Genomic DNA, 7,573 nt, shown 5'->3' with positions numbered 1-7,573 from the left:
GTATCTGTTGACTGAACAAAGAGCTTCCTGCATTGTGGATTTGCAGCATCACTTGGTTGATTTAGTTTTCTATTTCTGATTTTACTGTGGACATCTCTCTGGTCCATTTTGAAGGTGTTTGTGATCATGTTGCCTGGCAAATAAATTCCTAATTCTTTTTTTGTTTGTTTGTTTGTTTTTAAGAGACAGGGTCTGGCTCTGTCCTCCAGGCTGGAGTGTAGTGGCTAGATCATGGCTCACTGCAGGCTTGAGCTCCTGGGCTCAAGCGATCTTTCCACTTTGGCTTCCCAAGTTGCTGGGATTACAGGCATGAACCACTGTGCTAGGCCTATTTCCTAATTCTCTAGCATGGTATTGGAGAACCTCCATGATTAACCCCTGACCTCTCTTTCCAGTTTTATTTCTCATGGCCCCCTTTTATGTATCACTCTAAATTACATTTTCCTAACTGTACACTTCCTCATACATTTCTTTCTGCTTAGATTACCCCCATCTTCTCACCAAATCTGTCCGTTGAAACTGGACTGGTCCTTCAAGTCCCAGGTCAAAACTAGCCATTATGTTTCTCTGAACTCACACAGTCCTTTGTTAATACCTCTATTGGGGCATTCCCCAATTTGGCATTGTGCTGTTATTATTATTATTTTTTTAATTTTCTAGTAAGTGCATTTATTTTCCACCACACATAATGCTACGATGAGCATCCTGTATGCATATTTTTATGTATCCTTGCTAGTATTGTACAAAACAGATTCCTAGATGTGGAATTGTTAAGTCAAGGGATATGTTAAGATTTTTTTTTCTCTGTTCTTTTTTTTTTTTACTTTTGCTTTAAGTTCTGGGATACATGTGCAGAACATTCAGGTTTGTTACATAGGTATACATGTGCCATGATGCTGTTATTGTTATTGTTATTGTTTATGAACCTATCATCTCCTACTACTGTCTGATATGTCTCTGTAGGCCCCATGACCCTAGCAAAATGACTGCACATAGTAGGTTTTTCCATGAATGCTTAAGGGATAACTGAGCCTACTGTCTCCAGCCTAACTTCCCTATTTAAGAGCTGAAAAAATCAGATTTTTTAAAAGTTTCATTCCATTTAAGAGTTAAACCATTTTTCTTATTTAGTGCCAGATTTTACCTTAGCATATATGACATGATGTTGGATACACCACAGTTCCATTTCTTTACCTACAAATCATAGTTCTGGGAAAATGAAAAATGTCTGCTGTGGGCACTTATTCAAGTACTGCAGTCATGTGCGGACTAGGCAAACATGACTCGGAATCTGATGCTGACCTAGGACAGCTTCAGGCTTTACATAACCTAACACACGACCTCAAGGCTGGCTTTCCATTTAAATGCCAGTAGTACAGAAACACTTTAAATTATTTATTTCTCTGCAGTGGGTCATAAAACATGACATTAATATTATAGAAAAAAATTACATTTGAATCCATTTGTAGCTGAAAGAGAATATGGTTGGTGGCATTTTTAGGAAGAGCTCTTCTCTCAAAGAAAATAGGAATAGGTTATACAATCATTGATTTTAAAATGTTTTTGTTATTGGTGCTAAGATGTCTTAGATTGAGACATCTCATCGATTAGTGTTGCCAAGTGACATCATACGGGCCACTTATGGTCCTTCAGGAGATAGGTATCACTCAGAGAAAAAAAGCAGTATATTTTCAGCTCATATTTTTTAGCAACATATTAAGTTAATTTTGTTAAAATTCAAAAGCCGTTTCCCCTTATGGCTACTGTTTCTTCCTTTTTCAGGTTCAGAAAATTTCCCCCAAACTCAGACTTTTTCATATTCCTGTTAAAGATTGTTATAACCTCTCCTTATGACGTTTTATAAAATGGCAATCCTTCATTCCTCTGATAGGACTTTTTATATTTAAATGGAAAGAAATGTATATGGTAGCCAAAATGCTAAATGGAATTTATGTAAAAGAGAGATCTGCGAAGCAAGCGAAGTGTGGCCTTGGCCCTGGAATTACATGTGCAGATGTGTCCATGGTTGAGGAGAATAGCATTGTCATCTTTCCTATCTACTCAATCACCTTTCCCTCTGCAGGGAACCTCAAAGTGTCCTGATAGTACTCCTGGTGCCATCTAAGCACAAATGCAAGTGTGATAGTTGTTAGAATCAAAATAGAATTGCTAAAGTTAAGAAAACCCTGGCAAATAGAGCCGGGAAGGCCACAAAGAGAGGGTTCTCATCTGTGTACGTCTGGTACAAAAACTGTCACAAAAAACTGCAAAACCCACAACCTTGCACAAAGGCCATTGCCACCTTATACAAAAAGTACCTCTGCAAGGACACCTGTCCCACTACTGCCTGTCCAACCTCAGGCTGGCATCACCCCTGTTGTTGATCTTTGTAGCCATGGATAATTAGTTCAAAACAATGATGTAATCCTCATTTTTTTCCTTTAAAAACCTTTGTCTTTCTTTACCTCCCTGAACACACTCATAGTTTACTATGGCATGCATACTGACATTGCAATGCTCTATCTTTAAATAAATAGCCTTTCTTTTAGAGAGTCTGTCTCTGGTTGTTACTTAGGCTGACACAGTATTCCTAAAACAGGGTCCCTGATGCTATCCTTTTAAGTAAAAATGAGGGTAAGTATTCAATAAATATTCCTCAAGCTGAGTTCCTGGTTTTTCAGGAGGGATGAAGCATAGGTTAAATCTCAGAAGTGCCACCTGTGAGTAAAATAGGTTGATTGATTATTCTTAAAAACCATGCCTGAGGTCTTCCTTTTCTTCAGTTGCAGCCTTTCAACACCCATCGCTCTGCCTGATCCCTCTCAACTCTTGCCCTCCCTTTGCATAGGTAAATAGGCAGATGCACATTTAAGTTTTATCACAGCATGAGGGGCATTTTTGATGAAAATCATATGTTTGAAATAATTTAGAAACTCACCTAATAGAGTTTGCTGGAGATTTTTAGAGCTGTAACACCAAACTATTCCTTCCAGGTGCTCCATATCATCACTCACTGCTTTTATCAATGAATAGTTTTAGGTTTTCAAGGCCAGTCAGTTTCTCTGAGGCACTCTGTCTGTAATTCTTGCAGTTGCACACCAGAGTAGTGGAGCCTGACAGAGAACACAGGTTTGTATAGTTTTTTTCTTTTTTTTCTTGAGATAGAGTCTCACTCTTGTTGCCCAGGCTGGAGTGCAGTGGCGCAATCTTGGCTCACTGCAACCTCCGCCTCCCAGGTTCAAGCCATTCTCCTGCCTCAACCTCCTGAGGAGCTGGGACTATAGGCGCCCGCCACCACGCCTGGCTAATTTTTGTATTTTTAGTAGAGATGGGGTTTTGCCATGTTGGCCAGGCTGGTCTCAAACTCCTGACCTCCAGTGATCCACCCTTGTTGGCCTCCCAAAGTGCTGGGATTACCACGGTGAGCCACCGTGCCCAGCCTCATATAGATTTCTTATTCCTATTACAGAGATTCTTAAACTTTCTTGGTTCCCAGCATCTTTAGTGTTTCAGTAGTTTTTTTCATGGAAACTCTAGGCCAAAAGAAGTACCTAATTGTTCTGGACCTAGGCCAAAGCAAGTGCCTAATAGGTCTAAACAACTTAGTAACGGCAGTTTGCATGGTAGCTGGCAAATGTCAGTGTGTTTCCCTTGAAATTTAAAAATGTCTGGCTGCCTCCCTGTGAGTTCACTACAGTGCCCTGGGGCAACTGGTGTAGAGTTCAGGAGCACCATCTTTATGTTTTAGGGCAGTTAGCAAACATTCCTATTCTAATTCATATATGATGTCCTTATGAAAAATAAAAATTGCTATGATTTCATGTCTCTCTAGAAAATAAAACGGTGACATATGTCAACATGGATAGATCAAAATGTAATGTTAGGTAAAAAAAGGCAAGTTGCAGAATAACGTGTAGAAAAGAATAGCTTTTATTTAAAATTTATATCTTATTTATGCTGGAAGTTTGCACACTCTCTCTAGGAGAGTGGTTATCTCTATGGAGGAGAAAGAATGGGACTGGAAGGCGAATAAAGAAGACCTACATTTATCTGCACCATTTTAGATGTGTTATTAAAATATGCAAGGCAAACATAAACAAATGTTGATATTTGTTAATTCTGGGTGGTGAGCCATAGGTGTTTCTCATACTAGTCTTTGGACTTTCCTATATTAAAAAATTTTTTTAACCCAGAAAGTATTGAGCAAGAACTAAAATGGTGTATCAAGTATTAGTTTTCTTTTCTACATATGATCAACCCTTATAGATATTTAATTTAGTCTGGGGTCATAAAATAATTCTGAATTTTTTTCTGGGGTCAGAAATAGCCAGATGATGAACTACATTCTATGTGTTCAAAAACCTCAGCTGCTGTGTTTTACAAAACCAGCTGCTTGCTAATCCTAATAAGGTGTAACTTTTGCAACTAATTAGTTCCAAAAGGCCGATTTAGATTTACATTCAGATTCATCACATTATCATGTTGAAGAAGAGACCACATAGTGTAGGTTTTTTAAAAATTTCAATACAGGTGGGCACAGTGGCTCACGCCTGTAATCCCAGCACATTGGGAGGCTGAGGTGGGCAGATCACCTGAGGTCAGGAGTTTGAGACCACCCTGGCCAACATGGTGAAACCCTGTCTCTACTAAAAATACAAAAATTAGCCGGGTGTGGTGGCACGCGCCTGTAATCCCAGCTACCTGAGAGTCTGAGGCAGAAGAATCGTTTGAACCCAGGGGGTTGAGGTTGTAGTGAGCCGAGATCGTCCACTGTACTCCAGCCTGGGTGATAGAGCGAGACTCCGTTTAAAAAAAAAAAAAATTCTGTATCTTATATATGGTAGGTATTCAATGAATGCCTTTGGAATTAGTAAAATTAATTTATCCTTACTTAGTATTTTTTTAAAAATTAACAATAAAAAACCATTAAGCCACAGCTTTGTGGCAGCTTTATAATGTGGCTTGTAATTTTTATTATTTTTTAAATGTTATTTTAATTTTAAACTATAATATGTTCATATGGTTCAAAATTAAAAGGTTTAAATTGATATGCCATGAAAAATAAGACTCCATTTAAACCTCAATCTCCAGCCACTCGGTTCTCTGAGAGGCGACCAAAGTGACCAGTTTTTGTCCCTATGTTTAGAAAAGAGGTATTTTATATATATATATACCTATATATGTATTTTTTACATATTATATATATGCACATTAATATATATACATAAACAAATATACAAATTTGTTTTTAAAATAGTAAATACACATCATATTCATGGCTCTAAATACCATCTATGGATGATGTTGATTAGACAATCATTTGGATGTCTAATAAATATTTCAAATTTTATTTGAAAAAAACATATTTCAAATAAGCTCCACCTGTAGCTTGCGCATTCAGTTGACAGCAACCCCGGCCTTCGGGTTGTTCAGGCGCCCTTGACTCCTGTCTTTCTTTCATGCTAACATCTAGTCTGTCAGGAAAGTCTGTTGATGACTTTGAAACATTTCCAGAATCTGACCACTGCTCACCACCTCCTCTCCTGTCACCTAGTCCTGGCCACCAGCATCTCTCACAGGGACCACTGCCTCACCACACTCTCTACTTCCACCTTGTCTCTCACAGTCTGTTCTCCACCAAGCAGAGAGAGATCCTTTTAAATTGTAAGTCATAAATGCCACTCCTCTCAAAACCCTATGATAGGCCCAGTGCAGTGGCTCACACCTGTAATCCTAGCACTTTGGGAGGCCGAGGCAGGTGGAATGCTTGAGCCCAGGAGTTAGAGACCAGCCTGGGCAACATGGCGAAACCGTCTCTACAAAATATACAAAAATTAGCTGGGCATGATGGTACCTGCCTATAGTCCCTGCTGAGGTGGGAGGATGCCTTGAGCCTGGGAGGTGGAAGTTGCAGTGAGCCGAGATCGTACCACTGCACACCAGCCTAGGTGACAGGGCAAGACCCTGTTTCAAAAACAAAAAGTAGGCTGGGCACAGTGGCTCACGCCTGTAATCCCAGCGCTTTGGGAGGCCGAGGTTGGTGGATTGCTTGAGCCTGGGAGTTTAAGACCAGCCCAGCCAACATGGCAAAACCCTGTCTCTACTAAAAATACAAAAAATTAGCCGGGTGTGGTGGTGTGCGCCTGTAGTCCCAGCTACTTGGGAGGCTCAGGCACGAGAATCGCTTGAGCCGGAGAGGCGGAGGTTGCAGTAAGCCAAGACGGCACCACTGCACTCGAGCCTGGTGAGGTGACAGAGTGAAACTCTGTCTCAAAAACAAACAAACACAAAAACAAAAAAAAAAAAAACAAGCAAAACCCTATAATTGTTTGCTTTTACTCAGAATACACTTCAAAGTCCTGCACTGATGAAGTCCTGCATGTAGGCCCTGCATTGATCTGCCTGCTTTATCTTCCTTACCTTCATGCTCTCTTTCTGGCTCACTCTACTCAGCTTTGCTGGCCTCTTCTGTTGCCTGCATTCACCAGACACACTCTTGCCTTAGGACCTTTTCTAGCTCTCTCTGCCTGCAACTGTCTTCTCCCAGATCCTCTTTTGGCTAACTCTCTCATCTCCTTCAAGTCTTTGTTCAAATCTTGCCTTCTGAGGCCCAACCTGACCACAATTTTTTTCTTTTTTTTTTTGAAACGGAGTCTTGCCCTGTCACCAGACTGGAGTGCAGTGGGGCAATCTCAGCTCACTGCAACATCCGCCTCTTGGGTTCAAGTGATTCACCTGCCTCAGCCTCCTGAGTAGCTGGGACTACAGGCACATGCCACCATGCCCAGCTAATTTTTGTATTTTTAGTAGAGACAGGGTTTCACCATGTTGGCCAGGATGGTCTCGATCTCTTGACCTCATGATCTGCCTGCCTTGGCCTCCCAAAGTGCTGGGATTACAGGCGTGAGCCACCACACCCGGCTGACCACAATATTTAAAAGTGTCTCTTCCCCACAGGCAGCCCCTGGATCTCCCATGGCCTGCTCTACTTTTTCTTTTAATCATAGAACTTACCAGTTTCCAATATACTATATATTGTTCATGTTTGTTGTTTATTGACCGTCTCCCTTAACAAAGTGTAAGGTCCACTATGGTTCAGACCTTTGACTACTTTACTTATAGATTTATGCCAAGTGTCTAGTGTGATGCTTGACACATAGCAGATGCTCAAAGGTATTTGTTGGATATGTGAATGAATAAATAAATTATACTCTGCATATTGTTTTGTGTCTTATTTTCACTTAATGATATATTTATTCACACGAGGTATCTTGAAAATCTTGGAAATTTCTTATTAGCACATTGTCTTTGTCTATTTAGTGCTGCTATAACAGAATACCTGAGGCTGGGTAATTTATTTTAAAAAAGAGGTTCCTTTGGCTTACAAATGTGGTAGCTGGAAAGTTCAAGATTGGGCAGCTGCATCTGGTGAGGGCCTCGTGCTGCTTCAACTTGTGGCAGAAAGTGGAATAAGAGTGGGCATGGGCAAAGAGATCGCATGGTGAGAGAGGAAGCAGAAGACAGAAACCAAACTGAGGAAGCCAAACTTTTAACAACCTGCTCTCTCTGGTAC

This window comes from Pongo pygmaeus, chromosome 5, assembly GCF_028885625.2.
Source record: "Pongo pygmaeus isolate AG05252 chromosome 5, NHGRI_mPonPyg2-v2.0_pri, whole genome shotgun sequence".
Classification (NCBI taxonomy): Eukaryota; Metazoa; Chordata; class Mammalia; order Primates; family Hominidae; genus Pongo; species Pongo pygmaeus.
The sequence above is the reverse complement of the archived record's forward strand: the minus strand, read 5'-3'. Positions refer to the sequence as shown.